Genomic DNA, 19,388 nt, shown 5'->3' on the forward strand with positions numbered 1-19,388 from the left:
TACTTCGTTACACGGGTGACCCACACCCACTTAGCTACACGGGTGACGGACACCCACTCAGCTACAACTTCGTTACACGGGTGACCAACACCCACTTAGCTACACGGGTGACGGACACCCACTCAGCTACAACTTCGTTACACGGGTGACCAACACCCACTTAGCTACACGGGTGACCAACACCCACTCAGCTACACGGGTGACTAACACCCACTCAGCTACACGGGTGACTAACACCCACTCAGCTATACTGACACGGGCTCTTACGCCCCGTTGCCTTCCGGGACACACCCAGCCGGGGTGCCCGTCTCGGCTCTGGGTACCACCGTCCCGACCCACACGGGCGTCGGACTACGGTCCCCCCAGTCTCGGCTCCGAGCCACACAGGGCCCCTATCTCCTCCACCCCGTCTTCGGTCTTCAACTGGTTAACACTGACCACGAGTGCTCTCGCGCGTCCCCCTTTATACCCCTCCTGCGGACGTCGCTGAGAGTACCCACTTATCTGACCAATCACTGCGCACTCGCTACGATCCTCTCTTCCCAGCTTGTGTGAGCGCGCCTCACCACCGGCGCGCGCGTCCATGCCACGCCCACACTGCGTGCCCAACCCCGCGCCCCGTGATCCATCACTGCCGGCGCACGTCAATACCACCACTACACATGCACGTGTGTGTATGTGCGTGTGCGTATTTGTGTATGTGTGTGCTCGCTAACAGCACATGCCCCTACAGTCTGTGGAGGCTATACGGGAGCTCTTGGTCTTTGTCTTTGTGTGTAGTGTGTGCGCATGTCCCCGTGTGTATGTGTGGGGAGCGATAGATCAGCGGTTAGCGCCGCGCTACCAACCCAGCGACCCCAATTCAATTTCCGCTTGTGAAATTTTTTTAACCATTTTTTTTTATTCATGTTAATTTATGTTATGTTGTATTAACTATACCGTATTTATCATAGCATCACGTACAAATGTACATTATTTTTTTTTATTAATTTTGAGATAACAATGTTCCTGTTTTTTTGTTAAACTACACAAATGTAACACCCCTGTCCGTACGTGTATTTAAATTGCATTGTTGTGTTCCGACTTACGAACAGTTCGACGTATGTACAGGTCTCAGGAACGGAACATGTTCGTAAGTCGAAGACTATCCGCGCCTGTGTAAAAGAGTGCATAATTTATTGCATCATAGTTCAAATGTAGGCTTAGCACTTTCTTCAAAAGTACCAGGGTGAGCCGTAAATATAACTCTCGCATAACCGGCACATTCCCCATGGATGCTGGATAACGGAGCTCCTAAGGTATTAAAAAAAAAAACTGTTCCAGGCCACGTTGTCAGCAGCAGAGGGCAGGGCAGCAGCATCTACAGACTTTCACACACTCTCACTCACGTACAAGCTGACGAACTATTCGACGTACGAAAGCGTCTCAGGGACGAATCATGTTCGCAAGTCGAGGAGGGTGCGTGTATTGTTGCGCCGCGCTAATGCTGCCACGTCCTTGCCCCCCCCCCCCCCCCCCCCGAGTGGTGAAGTATGGTCAAACAACCCCCACGACCCCCGCACGGCATGGGGAGGCCTTCATCCAGAAATGATGTGAACGTTTAACACCTGGTAGGAGGCTTTCGCGACAAACATCATCCATAATGCAGGTTTTTTTGGGGTTAGATCGCGTAAATATATAAATGTGTCATTAAACCCGCCACCATCCGACACAGATAATTAGTAAGGTTTGTAATGTAAACAGAAAGTGACAATTCATTACTGGTACAGCACACCGGTGTGTTGGGGACCAAACCCACAATGTTGCGGATTTTTTTAATCCACAATGTTCTGTTTACATTGTTGTATATATAGGCCTTTTTCCAAAATTCATGTTAAAAATAATTCGGCCAATATTTTGTTTAAATAATTAATAAATGAAACCAACACTCAACCCCGCTACCCCTCACAAGCCACACCAATCATCTGAAGGTCATAAAAAAAACATTAAACAACAAACTTCGGGGCTAAGAGGGGTTAGCGACTATCTGGAAATTTCCAGATTGCCAAAGGACCGCACGCACGGACGTTCTGGACAGTTCACAAACGAATATGCGGAGCCATGAAAAACACACGCACATAGCAGAGACAAACAATATTACAACCGCCGTTTTCTTTAACGGTAAAAGTTTGAAACTCAGCAAAAAGAACAAATCAGCGTTATAGACTGCAGTCTATATTAGTGGCTTTATTATTATTACTTTTTTTATTTCACCCTTATTCAACTCATATATAATTTTTTATTGTATCTTCTATCCATGTAACTTCACCAAGAGAACCAAGGAATGTGAATTCTGTCAGTCAAGAAAGTGAGGGCTTGGTTATATCTCCAGCCTCGGGATATCAAAATATAACACTAGGATAAACACCGATCCCTGGTGACACAGACTTACAACAAAGCTTGGCAAACCCTCGGAATGATGGTGGTAACAACGAGGGGCATTACGAATATTGGTTAAACATAAACTAAATAATAACCACGAGATATTAGACCGGGGGTAACTCATAAGAGATACAAGGAATAGGTCCAACACAAACAAGACCAGATAATATGTATTCCATGGAATCAAAGCCTCCCCGGCCATCTTTGTCTTCCAAAAATTTGACACAAACACATGGCATCCATAAATACGTATGAAGGATGTCTGGCCTCGAGATAACAAACACTACGAACAAGGGGGGGGAATGCAAACAAGCATAGACTTTGACGTAAAACAGCCTGTCCGGGGTCATCAAGGGAAGAGGGGGGGGATCAGGCGTGGCCGCGGAGAGAGGACGGTGACAGAGGGCATTCCACATTTAATCACGGACACAGATCATGCAATTTAGTCTTGCAAAAGAGCAGGCTGCGGGAAGTCTTGCAAGGGAGCAGGCTGCGGGGAGTCTGGAAGAGGGGCATGGCCTCGAGATCAACCATTGGTGTCGCCTCTCAGAGAGAAGGGACAATGTGTTGTTAAGAGCTGAGTTCGGCATGGGCCGACAGAGTATCGCTGAAAGTTTTAATCTACATTCATCCTGATGTTTTGAGTCGCTTGCAAAGCCAAGGATTACGATGAGTTGTATTGTACTAAGCTTTCACAGTTGTTTAAGAGGGTGCGAATAGAATTTGCAAGTTTTTGACAGTGAGTGATCCAGCCAGCGATGAGCATCTCACAGCAAGAGCCCTCTTGGAAGAAGGGCGGAGAGCATAAAAGTCGAGCAACGTCAAGCAATCAACCTCGAGAAAGGGCGGAAAGCGCCAAGCATCTGTAAAGTAGTAACTCGGCAGGAGACGACTTCACGGGTAGCACACTCTTTATTTTCACCAACTTATAGTTACACGGATGACTAACACCCACTTCGTTACACGGGTGACTAACACCTAACTCAGCTACTCGGGTGACTAACACCCACTCAGCTACACGGGTGACTAACACCCACTCAGCTACACGGGTGACCAACACCCCCCTTAGCTACTCGGGTGACCAACACCCCCCTTAGCTACTCGGGTGACTAACACCCACTCAGCTATACTGACACGGGCTCTTACGCCCCGTAGCCTTCCGGGACACACCCAGCCGGGGTGCCCGTCTCGGCTCTGGGTACCACCGTCCCGACCCACACGGGCGTCGGACTACGGGTCCCCCAGTCTCGGCTCCGAGCCACACAGGGCCCCGGTCCTCACAAGGACGGCGGGACTAGGGGTCTCGGGCCACTACCTCCTCCACCCCGTCTTCGGTCTTCAACTGGTTAACACTGACCACGAGTGCTCTCGCGCGTCTCCCTTTATACCCCTCCTGCGGACGTCGCTGAGAGCACCCATCTTATCTGACCAATCACTGCGCACTCGCTACGATCCTCTTTTCCCAGCTTGTGTCAGCGCGCCTTACCACCGGCGCGCGCGTCCATACCACGCCCACATCGCGTGCCCAACCCCGCGCCCCGTGATCCATCACTGTCGGCGCACGTCAATACCACCACTACATCACCCCCTACCACATAGCTCGCAGCCAACCCGGCTGCTAATAAAATATACAACACCCCTTCACCCCCATGTGTGCCCCGTAACATAACAACAAAACCCTAACAACACAACATGAACACCGCAATCCGCAAACCCCAGCAACCGCCACACCCACAACAAGAACAATATGCACAATCCGGCGAGTGGCAACGACAATGTGTATGCGGAAAGAGTAACAATAAAAAAAAAATTCTTTATTCATTTTCTCTTCTTTTTTTCTCCGACACGTGCAGCGTCTCAATCTGTTCGAGCGTCCCTTGAACGGGACATTACCCCGGCAGAGGGGAAATCCGGCGGCGAGGTCGGGTTTTAACCAAAAAAAGAATTTTTTTTTTTTTTCATGAAAAGTGTTGCGTCCTTGCCCGAGTCCGCCTTGCCGGTCCGTCGTACGGCACCAGACGCAGTTGGCCATCCGGTGGCGCCGGCAGTTCAGGAAGGCATGGGCCAGGCATCGGAGCTCCGCGCGAGCCGCGGGGTTCCGGTTCCCGACGGTCAACAGCCGTCAGGTCCGAGACACCTGGGGGTGGGTCAGGTGGAGACACGTGAGGATCAGCCTGCGACACATCCCTCCCCGAGTCGACGGTCACATCACACGCTCGGTCGTCACGGCACAACCCGGGGTCACGCGGCGCCGCGTAGGGTTTCAGTCGGGAGGGGTGCACGTACCAACGGCGTTTTCCCCATTTAATCTGTATACTCTGGGGTCGTGCAACCCGCACAATTTCCACCGGTCCCCTCCATGGTCTCAACAGTTTGGGGGACGTAGCCAACGGTGCGTGTGGACAATGCAGCCAGGCCTTATCGCCCGGTTCCCAATTGTGCGTATGCACCTTCCGTCCATGCAATCGCTCGTTCGCGATCTGCCGAGACCGCAAATTCAATCTCGCAGCCTCTCGCGCTTCAGCCAATTTGGCGATGTTAAACTTGATATGGTCTGCCAATTTAGATTTTGCACGTGGCTGGGAAATCCCCAGTTGGACGTCCATGGCCGGATCGGCCTCCCGCCCATACATCAGAAAAAATGGAGAAAACCCCGTCGCCGCATGAGGTGCCATCCGATAGGCCGCTAGTACCCCCGGTACCTGTAAGTCCCAATCCACCTGGTCGTCGCATACCTGTTGGCACAGCATAGACGTAATCGTCCTGTTCAGACGTTCAACCATACCGTCAGTCTGCGGGTGGTACGGGGAGGTACGTACTTTCTTTGTACCCAACAGGTCGCACACCTCGCGCAACAAAACGCTCGAAAAATTTTTCCCTTGATCCGTCAGCAAGCGTTCGGGGGCGCCTTTGTCCAAAACATAACCTTGGACAAAGGCGTCCACCACTGCCGCAGCCGACTGGTTGGCGAGTGGCCATGCCATGGGCCAGCGGGTGAAGTACTCTACGCCAACCAGCAGGAACTTATTTCCCCGAGGCGTAGCGGGAAAGGGCCCCAAGATGTCCAGCGCGACCAATTCGTTCGTGCGCGAAACCTGGATGGATTGCAGCGGTGGATTAGCCGCTATTGGTGGCGGTTTTCTTTCGGCGCACCCTACACATCCCTTAAGAATGTTCGCCACGTCGTTGCCCATCCCCGGCCAATAGTAGTCTCGCTGAATGAGGGCGAGCGTTTTGTGAAACCCCAGATGCATGAGTCGTTCATGGGCAGCCAGGACGACCCTACGCCGTACAGCAAACGGCACCACGAGCATGTGACGCCGGGACATGTAGTCCCACTTCATCAAGAGGCCCTGTCTGCACACCCAGGAACCGACCCGCGTTTCCCCGCCTTCGGGATCGTCAACCTTCCGACGTAGCGCGAGTAGGGAGCTGTCGGCCATTTGCAGACGGCCCCACTCGATGAGAGGCAATGCTAACAGCGAGTCCCTCCCCATGGGGGCGTCGACCCCCGTAGTATCCCTGGCGGCTAGCACCACTTCCGCGGGGACAGCGACAGAGGGTTTACACCGCGCCGATCCTAACTGACATGCGCATTCCATACGCGGCGGCAACCGTGACAATGCATCCGCATTCGAGTGGCGCAACCCCTTGCGGTAAATCGTCGTGAATTGGTAGTCCTGAAGGACCTCCAACCATCGGGACAATTGGCCGGATGGCTGCGCCACCCGCATAGCGTATTGGAGAGCCGCATGGTCCGTGCGAACCGTAAAGTGACGGCCATACAGATACGGCCTGAATTGCTGTATAAAAAACACAATCGCCAGCAATTCACGCCGTGTCACGCAGTAGCGTTGTTCCGCGGGGGACAGAACTCTGCTACCGTAGGCGACCACCCGTTCGACCCCCCCGACCACCTGTGAGAGCACTCCCCCGATACCCGTGTTACTGGCATCCGTGTCGAGCACAAACGGTTGCGTGAAATCGGGGTAACACAAGGGGGGAGCCTGCACCAAGGCGTCACGAAGGGAGCAGAACGCGGCCTCCTCCTCTGGCCCCCAGTGAAACCGCACCCCTTTAGCCGTCAAAGCGTGCAGGGGCCTGGCTATGGTGGCAAACTGCTTGACAAAACGACGGTAATAGGAGGCAAATCCTATGAAGCTGCGGACTTCAGTAACAGAGGTCGGCGTTGGCCATGAGCCGACGCATTGCGTCTTAGCAGGGTCCGTCGAGATCCCCGAACGGCTAACGATATGGCCCAAATACCTGACCGATTCCCGAAGCAGAAAACATTTAGCCGGTTTAAATTTTAGCTTAGCGGAACGCATCCTGAGGAACACTGCTCTCAGTCGCTGGAGGTGCTCCTCAAAAGTCCGGCTGAAAACGATGATATCATCGAGGTAAATCAAACAGGTGTCCCATTGGAGGCCTGACAAAACCAATTCCATGAGCCTCTGGAACGTGGCAGGAGCGGAATGTAAACCCATGGGCAATCGGTTGAACTCAAATAGGCCTCCCGGTGTCCGGAAAGCGGTTTTTGGTTTTGATTCGTCATCGAGGGGCAATTGCCAAAATCCCGAAAGCAAATCGAGCGTCGAAAAAAACTGTGCTCCTGCCAAGGCATCCAGCGACTCATCCATCCTGGGGAGCGGATACGCATCGGCCATTGATATTTTGTTTAGGCGGCGGAAATCGACACAGAACCGCAGGGATCCATCCTGTTTTTTAACCAAGACGATAGGAGCACCCCACGGACTGGAAGAGGGCGCAATGATGTCGGCCGCCAACATGTCATTTACCGCCGACTGCACATGCTCCTTCTCAGCTGGACTGAGCCGGAAGGGATTCTGTCGAATAGGGGCCGCGTCCCCAGTAGCTATGTGGTGGCGCAACAGGTCTGTGCAGCCAATATCGTACTTGTGCCTGCTAAACACGTCAGCGAACTCGAGTAGCAAGCCCCTCAATGCACCCAACTGCACACTGGACAAGGTACTGGACCCGGCACACAACGAGTCCAACCACTCCGTCCCCTCCTCACTTCGGGGATGCGCATCGGCACTTGAATCGGCGTGAGCAACGAGCTGTTCCTCGACGGGTAGCGGCGCGGCGTGAGCCAGCACCGTTCCCTGCGTAATCACGGCCGGCCGCGACCCCGTATTCAGGACCACAACGAACGGCTCACCGTCCCCTCTCACCATGGTCTGGGCCACCGCTAAGTCGAGGTCCCCTTTAGCCCTGTTAGACGGCCCCAACAGAACTCCCTGTGCCCCCGCATCCGCCCCAAGGGGTTTTCTCAACCGAAGGGGTACCAACATTTGCGATCCCGGGGGCACCCGTACAGTCCGGGTTGCCAGCGCCTGCACCGTCGCACAAGCCGTGCGTATCTTATTAGGACTCTTCAAAAACTCAACCCGCCGTCCCGACGGAAGCTCAATGCAGGCCTGGTCTATGAGAATTTTGATGGGCATTTTAGACAGAAAGTCCGTGCCTAGTAAACAAGGAACGGCCAACGATGATGATACAAAAATAGGACCCGCCAATTTAATGTCGCCAATACAAATATTCGCCTGAATTTGGCCGATGATTCCCAAAGATCCCCCGTTCGCCGCGTAAAATGGTACGTCCACCGGCAGAAGGGGTCGACATTGGACGGGAAGAATGTTATAAATAAGGTCTGAAATGATAGTGGCCGACGCACCCGTGTCCACGAGCACCCGGACCTCAACCCCGTCAATGTACCCCGTTACCACAAACGACCCGGCCGACGCAGCCACTATCCTGTGGGCCAATTCGGACCACTCGACTGCATTCGGGCCGTACGCGGACCCCTCTCGCCGAACCGAACCCCCGGTGCCCATACAAGGTCCCCCCACCGCTAAGCGGCGACCCGAACGTGCCGTGCGTGTGGACCGAACGTGTGAGGTGCCGCAACCTGCCGGGTTCAGCTGGGATGTCTTGAGGCCCTGGTCGTCGTCCGGACGTGGTCCCGCGGTGCGTTGACGCGGGGCCCGGCACCCGGACGTGACGTGGCCCCGAAGGCCGCAGTTGTAGCAGACGACGAGGGACGTCGCAGGTTTCTGTTGCTCCAGCTTGCGGGAGGAACGTGTGGGTGAACGACCTCCCGTTCTCCACTCCCCCGGCCTTGAACCAGCGAAGGCCTCCTCCCGAGGCACAGCAGGCTGAGGTCCGATGATCGTGGCGGCCGGTGCCCCGTTCTCCACCGATGCGCAGACGACCGTCGGCTTCCGCTTTAGGACCTCGTAAGCGTGAATACTCGTGGCAATCCCCAGGGAGCAGATGTCCATTTCGTCCGCCGTATTAATGGGAACTCCCAATCCGTGAGCCAGCGCCAGCAGCTGCTCCGTCACCATGGCGTCCTTCCCCTCCCTGTCCATGCGGGGAAAAGCTGAGTCCGCCAGGGCGAGCAGCGCCGTGCAATAGGCGAGCGTTGTTTCTCCAACCACCTTCCGCCGATCGTAGAACTGGTGGCGACAGGTCGAGGGTGGCCCGAACACCTTGGCCATCAGGTGTAGCGCGGCCTGGAGCGTTGAGCGGGACGACCTCGGGGCAGACGTGAAGGCCGCAAGCGCGTCGTCGTCGAGCATCGCTGGCAGCGCGCGCAGGGCAGTGGTGTCGGACCACCCCGACATTTCTTGATGCGCGATAAACCGTCGCTGGAAGGCTCCCCAGTCGCCCCCGTCCGCCTTGAACACCGACAGCGCGGGCAATCGTTGCTGGAGGACTCGATCATCGTCGTCGTCGTTGGAACGATTTTCCCGCGCGCCGCTGTGGTTGTAGAAAATGTCGGCTCCGTCTGCAGGTGCAAAATGGAGAGCTCCGGCGCTCGCCGATGACGTGGGCTGCGCTGTGTGGAGATCTCTGGCCACGTGGTGTCCGCGTTTCCCGCCAACCGGTGGCGGACCCTCAAAAATGGCGCCAACTCCAAAACTTTTGGCGCGAAACGCCTTATGGCGGGATCCCTCCAGCCGCGCCGCCTCCTCCAACCCCGCAGGCGTTCCACCGCCCGCTGGGACGGAGATCTCCGCCAAGATCGCAGCGGCGGCGAGCAGCAACTCCGCCAGGCGGGAGTGTGCTTCTTGCAGGCTGGTGTCGGAGGCAAGCGGAGCATCGGCCATTTCTGCGAAGTGCTGCATCGGCGGCAACTCCTCGTCCACTCCTCCCGAGGGTGGTGTCTCCGGTACGCCGTCGTCTCCCCGATCTTGCACGTGGGAACGAGAAGTCTTCCTTGTGTCCATTCTCCTTGAAGACAGGTTTACTTCTGACGCCAGTTGTAAAGTAGTAACTCGGCAGGAGACGACTTCACGGGTAGCACACTCTTTATTTTCACCAACTTATAGTTACACGGATGACTAACACCCACTTCGTTACACGGGTGACTAACACCTAACTCAGCTACTCGGGTGACTAACACCCACTCAGCTACACGGGTGACTAACACCCACTCAGCTACACGGGTGACCAACACCCCCCTTAGCTACTCGGGTGACCAACACCCCCCTTAGCTACTCGGGTGACTAACACCCACTCAGCTATACTGACACGGGCTCTTACGCCCCGTAGCCTTCCGGGACACACCCAGCCGGGGTGCCCGTCTCGGCTCTGGGTACCACCGTCCCGACCCACACGGGCGTCGGACTACGGGTCCCCCAGTCTCGGCTCCGAGCCACACAGGGCCCCGGTCCTCACAAGGACGGCGGGACTAGGGGTCTCGGGCCACTACCTCCTCCACCCCGTCTTCGGTCTTCAACTGGTTAACACTGACCACGAGTGCTCTCGCGCGTCTCCCTTTATACCCCTCCTGCGGACGTCGCTGAGAGCACCCATCTTATCTGACCAATCACTGCGCACTCGCTACGATCCTCTTTTCCCAGCTTGTGTCAGCGCGCCTTACCACCGGCGCGCGCGTCCATACCACGCCCACATCGCGTGCCCAACCCCGCGCCCCGTGATCCATCACTGTCGGCGCACGTCAATACCACCACTACACATCGACCAAGCCAGCACGCAGCCCCTCCCCCACCCTCACAAACTCACGACGCATCGCCCGACGTCTGCTTAACACAAATCATTTGTCAAGGAGACAATCCATCCACACACACATGAAACAAACCCGAGCCAATAATAAGAAGACTAATGATATGAGTGCATGAACCATTAGCTGATCGTGAAGACATTGGTGCGCATTGAGTGATTGGGATACGGTCGTTTATAAGAACATTAGTCGTTATTTTTATTTTTAATCGCATAAAAAATACCAATAGATTCATCGATGTAAACTAAACGTTTGAACCCTTTGTTACGAATCCACACGCTTACAGGGAGAATATTGTGTTAAACCTTTCTTTTGATCACGGAATCTTGCCCACGAATTAATTGAAGCCTTAGCCAAAACATAATGTGAGGATATATCCGGGTTGCTGATGGATCACACCTCGTTACGATGATTGGCTCTACCTGGTCCATAGCCAATGGGGGGAAGCCTAGGGGCGTGGCCCTGACGTAATGGGAAGGTGACATCTGTAAGTAGAGGATTGGATCTGCTGCCTTTAACCACAGCAAACGTGACCAGGGTATTAAAAGGAGTGGAGACGGACAACACGTGGTCAGATCTGGAACGAACGGAGGGTGAGGCCACGCTGGAGCGGGGTCCAGGCTGCCACGTGGCCGCGCGTGTCTCTCTCTCCCTCTCACGCTGTCTGTCAGCAGTGTGAAGGAGTAAGATAGGAGTGTTGTGAACGAAAGACAAATAAAGACCGGATTCCAGAAGTCGCTTCCACGACCTTTATTACAAAAAGATAAGTATCTGCGTACGCAGGCATACACTGCTGCACACCATTGTTCCAAGACATTTCGTTAATTGTATAATCTTGTTCTAGATTTGAAGCTTTCGTTACTGCAAGGATTCATATTCTTAGGTTTTTTCGGTAAAGTCACGTAGGTAAAAACATTAAAATTAATAAAAGTAAAATAAAATAAAAATCACGACGTTTCGGAGGCAACACAAGCCTCCGTCTTCAGGTGGAACCGTCACAGCCACGACAGCTGTATCAAGTAAATGAGAGATTTCAGGAGCTACCACTCCGTTTATATAATGGTTGGAGAGGGGGGAAGGGCCAAGTACAGCACACTTTTTATTCATATGGTAAGGTGAGGCTTAAGAGGGTGAGCCTTTGTTATGGTTTGTGACAACTAAACATGGTGAACATGGTAAACATGGTTAACCTGTAATAGTTGTCTGTCAAATAATAAATAAGATTGGTCAAATAAGTGTAGTTAAATTTTTTTGCATGGTTCCAATGATTACTCAGTTTGTAACCATCATCACGGTTGAAATTATGTCCGTGTTTGTATATTTGTATGGCTTCGTGTACAAACCTTTGATGGTAGCCAGGAGGTTTGCAGAGAACCTTGGTCTCGGAAAAGACAATTTCATGAGAGCCCACCGAGTTGTAGCAATGATCGGCAACGGCCGAAGAATCAGTTCTGCCGTGTTTCAGATCTGACTTGTGCTCGCGGACACGATCAGAAACATGACGTTTCGTTTCTCCAATGTAGCAATCACCACAAATGCAACTCAATTTGTAGACTCCAGGATACTGTAAGTCAGGAACGACATCCTTCACAGATGGAATCAGATCACGGATTTTATGCACTGTACTGAATCGGACTTGGATCTTATGTTTGTTTAGAATTTTGGAGATCTTTTTGGTCACGCCTGCTATGTATGGTAACGTGATAGTTTTGGTCGGAGTTTCATGTGGCTGTTTCTGTGTGGTGGGAGAAACAGCTTGGCGGATAGTGCGGTCAGAGTATCCGTTCATCCTGAGGGCCCGATGTACATGTCTTAATTCACCGGCCAGGTGGTGTTGGTCAGAAATGCCATGGGCTCTGTGGTATAGCGTTTTGATGAGAGAATTCTTTTGAGATGGGTGGTGGTGGGAATCCGGTTTCAAGTAGGAATCTGTGTGGGTGGCTTTCCTGTAGACAGAATGTCCCAAGGATCCGTCAGGCCTCCTCTCAAACAGAATATCCAAGAACGGTAGTTTACTGTCTTTCTCCACTTCCATGGTGAAGCGAGGGTCGTCTGTAGGGGGCGCCGGTTGACGACTGTTGGTTGGAGGAGGACGTTGATTGGTCGAAGGGAGCGGGGCGAGCGAAGCTTCCAGAGGGAGAGGAGGGGGGGAGGGCGGCTCGGGAAATATGAAAGGGGACAGCACAAGGGGGGGGGGGGAGGGGGACGGTTTGTAGAGAAGACGAAGTTGAAGCATCAAGAACCAAGGCCCGGGCTAGGACGCCGCATGGACGTTACAGACGTCGTGGGCGGTGCTGGAGACTCCATCTCCGTGGACTCCGTTCTCCCTCCTGGCTACAGGCCCCGCTCAGCCCCCCCCCCCTTTGTCTTCCCAATGCAAATTTGACTGATCACCTCTCAGCTCCTCCAAGATTTCTGTTGCACCCCCAACTACGACCAGGTCTATCCAAAACCCCTCTTTAGCAATCAATTTTGCTTTGCTGCATAAAAACTACACCGTGGACAATAACCCAATTATGTATTTAAAATTATTGTTACGCTATGTACAATCTTCATAATTGCTCTAAAGCACGTTGATAAAGGCGCTATTTAAATCTCATTAAGATAAGATAGTGCTGTGTCCGCATCGATGGCTCTGAGTAAAGTAGCAATGTGTGTCGGCGTCACTACATTGGTATAGATAGTGTTCAAGTTAAGAAAATTGAGAAAGAATACTCACAATCATCAAATCAATGTGGGTGCTCAGTGATAATAACACTTTCCTGCGTGGAAGACTCCACCCACCAAGTGGACAGCATCCAATCAACATCAATCAAACTGCATCACTCACTGTGTATACAGATATTGCAACTACTGTACTGTAGAGTTGATCGCGTGGGTTTCGGATTTAACGGAGCAGCATGTTTGTTCCTGTTAAGCACCGTGCGTGACTTGTACAAACAACATTTCCAAGAATCCATAAAAGAGGTTTTTGTGGGTTAGATTGCGCAAATATAAACGTTCCGTTAAACCCGCCCCCACCCGACACAGCCGATTAGTGAGGTTTGTCACGGAAACCGAACATGCCATGTTCGTTACTAGTCAACCACAACATTTACAATTGGAGTAGCCGTGACGTTTCGCCAGTAATTCCAACAACGAGCATCACCACTCTCCATGCCCCGCCCCTCTCAGCCGCTGGCTCCACCCCCTTTCATCACTGGCCACGCCCCTGTCAATCACTCGCCACGCCCCCTTTCCCTCTAGCTCCGCCCTCCTCCTCCCCCTCTGTGTGTACCCTCTGGGGGTGATTGGAGCTCAGTGAGTGAGTAGAGAGAGAGGAGAGTGAGAAGCGATGGGGGACCGAGCCCGGGTCGCGACGGCTTCTGCCCGGCTGATGCTGCTGCTGGTCGCTCTACCGCCACTCGCACCGGCGGAACAAGGTAACAACAAACAAACAACCAATAAACAACAAACAACAAACAAACAACAGCCAACAACGACAACCACAGCGATTTAAATTTCGATGTAAAGCTTTCGTGACTGCAGGGATCCATCTTCTTGGTTCTTTCGGTAAAGTCACGTAGAAGGGAAGTAATAAAATAATAAAAATAAAACATAATAAAATAAAATAATTCTCACGACGTTTCGGCTACAACGCAAGCAGCCGTCTTCAGGTGAAGAAGACGGCTGCTTGCGTTGTAGCCGAAACGTCGTGAGAATTATTTTATTTTATTATGTTTTATTTTTATTATTTTATTACTTCCCTTCTACGTGACTTTACCGAAAGAACCAAGAAGATGAACCACAGCGATGACAATTCCAAATCCACGACGCGCACTCTCCATCCGAGGATCCCCACGCCCACCAATCACGCAGGACACAAACGCGGAGTTCCAGGGTCCAAGCGACTACAGAGAGAGATAATTATTTGGGTCAAGAGAGAGATAATTATTTGAGTCTATCGGTAAAGTCACGTAGAGAGGTTCAAAACAAAACTTTTACGCAAAAAACGTCGACATTTCGATTGCAATGCAAGTTGTCGTCATCTCTTTTTTTCTCCACCTGATGACGAGCGATCGAAACGTAGTTTTTGCGTCATTTTTTTAACCTCTCTGCGTGACTTTACCAAAAGAACCAAGAATATGAATTCCTGCAGTCACGATTGTTTTAAGTCAAAATTTGACGAGAGAGAGAGGTTCAGTAAAATAAATAAATAAAGATAGAGACGAGAATCTCAAAAGGAGAAGTTGACAAAAACAACGATCGAACACCCAACACCGATCGCCCCTCCGTCGCAAGCGGCAGAGGCATTCCGCTCGACCTGTGCGTTGCCACCGCTCACTCCAGGGGGTGGTGAGTAGGGGGGGTGGTGGCCGCTGTTGTACCGACAGATGCGGCACAGAATCCCCTTCCCGCCTGCTGGGAACCGCACCAGGTACTCATTGGAGTGAGTGGGTTAGTGGGTGGGTGGGTGAGTGCGTGGGTGAATGGGTGGGTGAATGATTAACTGAATGGGTGGGTAAATGGGAGGGAGGGTGGGTTGGTGAGTGAGTTGGTGATTGAATGAGAGAGGGACTGAGTGGGTGAGTGAGTGACTGAGTGGGTGAGTGGGATGGTGAGTAAGTTACTGAGTGGGTGAGTCGGTGGGAGAGTGTGTAACTGAGAGAGTGAGTGGGTGACTGGGTGGGTGGGTGAGTTAGGGCGAGTGAGTGGGTGACTTGATGGATGAGTGAGACGGTGAGTGAATGACTGGGTGGGTGAGTGGGTTGGTGACTGCGTGATTGAGTGGATGTGTGAGTGGGTGACTGAATGGTTGAGTTTGTGGGTGAGCAAGTGACTAAGTGGGTGAGTGGGTCAGTAGGTTAGTGGGTCGGTGAGTGACTGGGTAAGTGAGTGACCGAGTGGGTGGATGAGTCAGTGAGTGGGTTGGTGAGTATGTGGGTGAGTGGGTGGGTGAGTGGGTAACTCAGTGAGTGACTGAGTGGGTGATGATGATGACTTCAGCCACTTGATTGAGCTGCTATCATCTCTAATGGCCTGGTCGCTCTGACAAACAGCGACATAGCTCAGTGTGGCCTTACCTGGTAAGATGAACATAGTTCAGTTTTAGTGAGGGTCTTCATGAGAATGGGTCTGTATGGGTCTCTATTGGTCTCTATGTGTCTCTGTCGGTCTATGGGTCTCTATGAATCTGTAAAAACATGCTCTTAGATTATTTGGTTGCTGCTATATATATATTTCCACGAGATATTATTTGTGGCCAGGTTGCGTCTGAGTGGGTAGGTGAGTGAGTGGGTGAATGTGCGGGTGAGTGAGTGGGTGAGTAGGTGGGTGAATTGGTGGGTGAGTGTTTCAGTGACTGAGTGGGTGAGTCGGTTAGTGGGGCAGTGGGTTAGTGGGTGAGTGAGTGATTTGACTGAGTGGGTGAGTGAGTGGGTGAGTGAGTGGGTGTGCGGGTGAGTGGCTGGGTGACTAAATTGGTGAGTGGGTGAGTGAATGACTGAGTTGGTGATTGGGTGGGTAGCTGAGTGAGTGACTGAGTTAGTGAATGTGTGGGTGACTGACTGAGTGGGTGAGTGGTTGGCTGAATGAGTGACTGAGTTGGTGATTGAGTGGGTGGCTGAGTGACTGACTGAGTCAGTGTGTGGGTGGGTTACTGAGAAGGTGAATGGGTGAGTGAGTGGGTTGGTGGGTGAGTTATTGGGTAAGTTGGTGAGTGGGTGATTGGTAGGGTGAGTGAGTGACTGAGTTGGTAATCGGATGGGTGTCTGAGTGAGTAACCAGTGGCGTCACGACCAGCTCTGTCTTTGCACGCTATTGCCTTCACATCTCTTGATATGTATAAAAATGCTTAAACCAACTCCGAAATCACCCTCTCTTATCTCCAGCCACGCACACCACATCTTTCCACGTGTAGGTGGCTGGAACCGCTGATTTAATGACCGATACTTGCATGGCCTATTTTGTTCCCATAGTTATTTTTTTTTTGTTATTCCTCTAAAGTTTCACACTCCTCAGTTCGACAGGAGAGCTTGGTGTATGTTGTGTGTGGTGTGTAGTGGGTGGTGTGTGATGTAGTGTGGTGTGTGTGGTGTGTTGTGTTTGGTGTAGTGTGGTGTGTGTGGGGTGTAGTGTGAGTGGTGTGTGTAGTGTGTTGTGTGTGGTGTCGTGTGGTGTGTTGTGTATGGTGTGTGTGTAGTGTGTTGTGGTGTGTTGTGTGTGTGTGTGTTGTAGTGTGGTGTGTGTGGTGTGTTGTGTGTGTGGTGTAGTGTGATGTGTTTGTGAGCTGGCAAAACAACCCCTACCTCCTCGTTGGTGTCGGACGGCAACGCTGTGGTGGGCAGTGCCGTGGGGTGAGTGCCAATTCCGATTGGCCTTTCCCCTCATGGCGTTTGTAGCCACCACAGCAGCCAAATGAGGGCTCTGGACAGGTGCGAGGGGCTGGTAACCCCTCCACCTTCAAATAAATTACCACGATACCACGGAATCAAAATCTAATTACGCTTGTGCCGGAGGCCCCAGGGAAACAAGCGTCCATGACATCTCCTGGCCAAACCCCATTTTTTAGGAGCCAGAACATTGAATCCTTATCCTTGGGGTTTCTCCAGAAAAAGAAAAAAGACACTGCGGGTGGCTACGTGGAATGTTCGAATGCTCACTGTGGAGGAGAGGCTGCTACTCCTCTGTCGGGAGCTGGAATGGAACCGCTTGGATCTCTGCGGTATTCAGGAGGTCCGGTGGACTGGCTGTGTCTCCTGCCACCAAAATAATGAAGAGGGCGTGGGAGCGTGGCAGTGAGGTGTGGGAAGCTGGAAGCCCTAGGCCACTGTAGCCTCACCTTCCCTTCATCCAGTGGCGAGGAGTGGTGGTCGTGGTTACTTCTGGCCCCACCGAAAATGAACATCAGTGGTTAGATGCAGGCAAGGCCGGTGAGTCAGATGCCTTCGATAACCTCGTGTCACAGGTGCTGGCTATTGTGGCCTCTCGGGATAGAGTCATCTTGTTGGGTAACTTCAATGCCCGAGTTGGTCATGATGCTGGCACCTAGTCTGGAGTGATTGGAAGCCATGGGCCAGATCAGCTCAATACCAACGGTAGGAGGCTGCTTGGCTTCTGTGCAGCCCATGGGCTTCTAATTACCAAAGCACTGTTCCAGCATCAGCTCATAGACCCGAGTTCGATTCCCGCTCACGGAAACCAAAACCAGTGATAGCGGTTATGTGAACCTGTACCTGGGTCTTCCCCCTAGGTCGACTCAGCCTCAAATGAGTTACCTGGTGTAGCATTGTGCAGTAAACATCGCCACAGAGGGGAGACAAAGGCGACCCGGAGTGGTGGTGCTGGCCACCCTCATTAAGATTAAAATTAATTTATAACTTTTTGACATGCGTTTTTCTGGATTTTTGTGTTGTTATTCTGTCTCTCACTGTTCAAATAAACCTTCCATTAAAATTATAGACTCATCGTTTCTTTGTCAGTGGGCAAACGTACAAAATCAGCAGGGGATCAAATACTTTTTTCTCTCACTGTAGACACAGATAAACCCATATAGACCCACATCGACCCACATATATCCAGATAGACCCACAGACACCCATAGAAACCCACAGACATCCATACTCACAGAGACTCATACCAACCCACGGTAACCAATACTCATAGACTCATACTCATAGACTCATACTCGTAGAGACCCATACTAAAGCTAAGCTGTGTTTATGTTACCAGCTGTAAGGCCCCACTGAGACTCTGTGTGGCTATTTTTGCAGAAGCGACCTGGCCCATCACAACTTGATAGCAGCTCCATCACGTGGCTGATGTCATCATCACGTGGACACTCACAACAGCAGCAGCCAGACACTCTAAACGCGTGTTTCTACAGACTCATAGCGACCTCACATAGACGCATGGAGACCCATAGAGACCCATAGAGACTCATATAAACCCATATAAACCCATAGACACCCATAGAGACTCATATAGACGCACAAGCCATGTTTATAAACGCGTGATGTTGATTCTAAATGTGGAAGAGAACAAAGCACAGGACCCGGATCAAATAAAAAACGCGACTACGGAGAGGAGGAAGAGGCATACAGACTCCAAATATGAAGCGGGCACCAGGATCGGAGATTGAACCCATGACCTCCTGCATACCAGGAACGAGGTTGTTAACATATCCTAGCCACGGTGGCGTTAGGGTTGTGATCGAACCCACAACTTCCTGCACACCAGGCGAGTTAGTTAAGATCCCCCTAATGCACCTGGGCGTTAGGGCCAGGGATCGAACCCTGACGCCCACGCTAGCTAGGAGATGTTGACTACCTCGCCTGGTACGTAGGTGGTGGGTTCGATCCCAGACCCAGACGATGCCTGCTGCTGCTGCTATCTATGTTAGAGTCTGCGTCTCTCTCCCCGTGGTGGTCACCGCGTGGATTTGTCTCTGGCTCCTCCTCCGTTATTTCCACTCCACATTTAGAATTAACGCTGCCACGCATTTATAAACGTAGCTTAGTTTTAGTATGGGTCTCTATAAGTACCGGTCTCCCCTATGAGTATGGGTCTCGGTGGGTCTCTATAGGTCTATATGAGTCTCCATGGGTCTGTATGCATCTTTGTGGGTCTCTATGGGTCTATATGAGTCGCTATGGGTCTCTATGCGTCTCTGTGGGTCTATATGGGTCTCTGTGGGTCGCTATGCGACTCTGTGGGTCTCTATGGGTCTCTATGGGTCTCTATGCGTCTGTAGATCCACGCGTTTAGAGTGTCTAGCTGCTGCTATCAATGTCCACACGGTGACGATGATGATGGCGTCAGCCACGTGGTGGAGCTGCTATCAAGTTGTGATAGGCCAGGCCGCTTCTGAACAAAGAGCTACACAGCTCAGTGAGGTCACGTGACAGAGCCTACAGGTGACATGGGTTGTGCTGCT

Source organism: Lethenteron reissneri, unplaced genomic scaffold (assembly GCF_015708825.2).
Source record: "Lethenteron reissneri isolate LAM-NWPU_2019-01 unplaced genomic scaffold, ASM1570882v1 scaffold_213, whole genome shotgun sequence".
NCBI lineage: Eukaryota > Metazoa > Chordata > Hyperoartia > Petromyzontiformes > Petromyzontidae > Lethenteron > Lethenteron reissneri.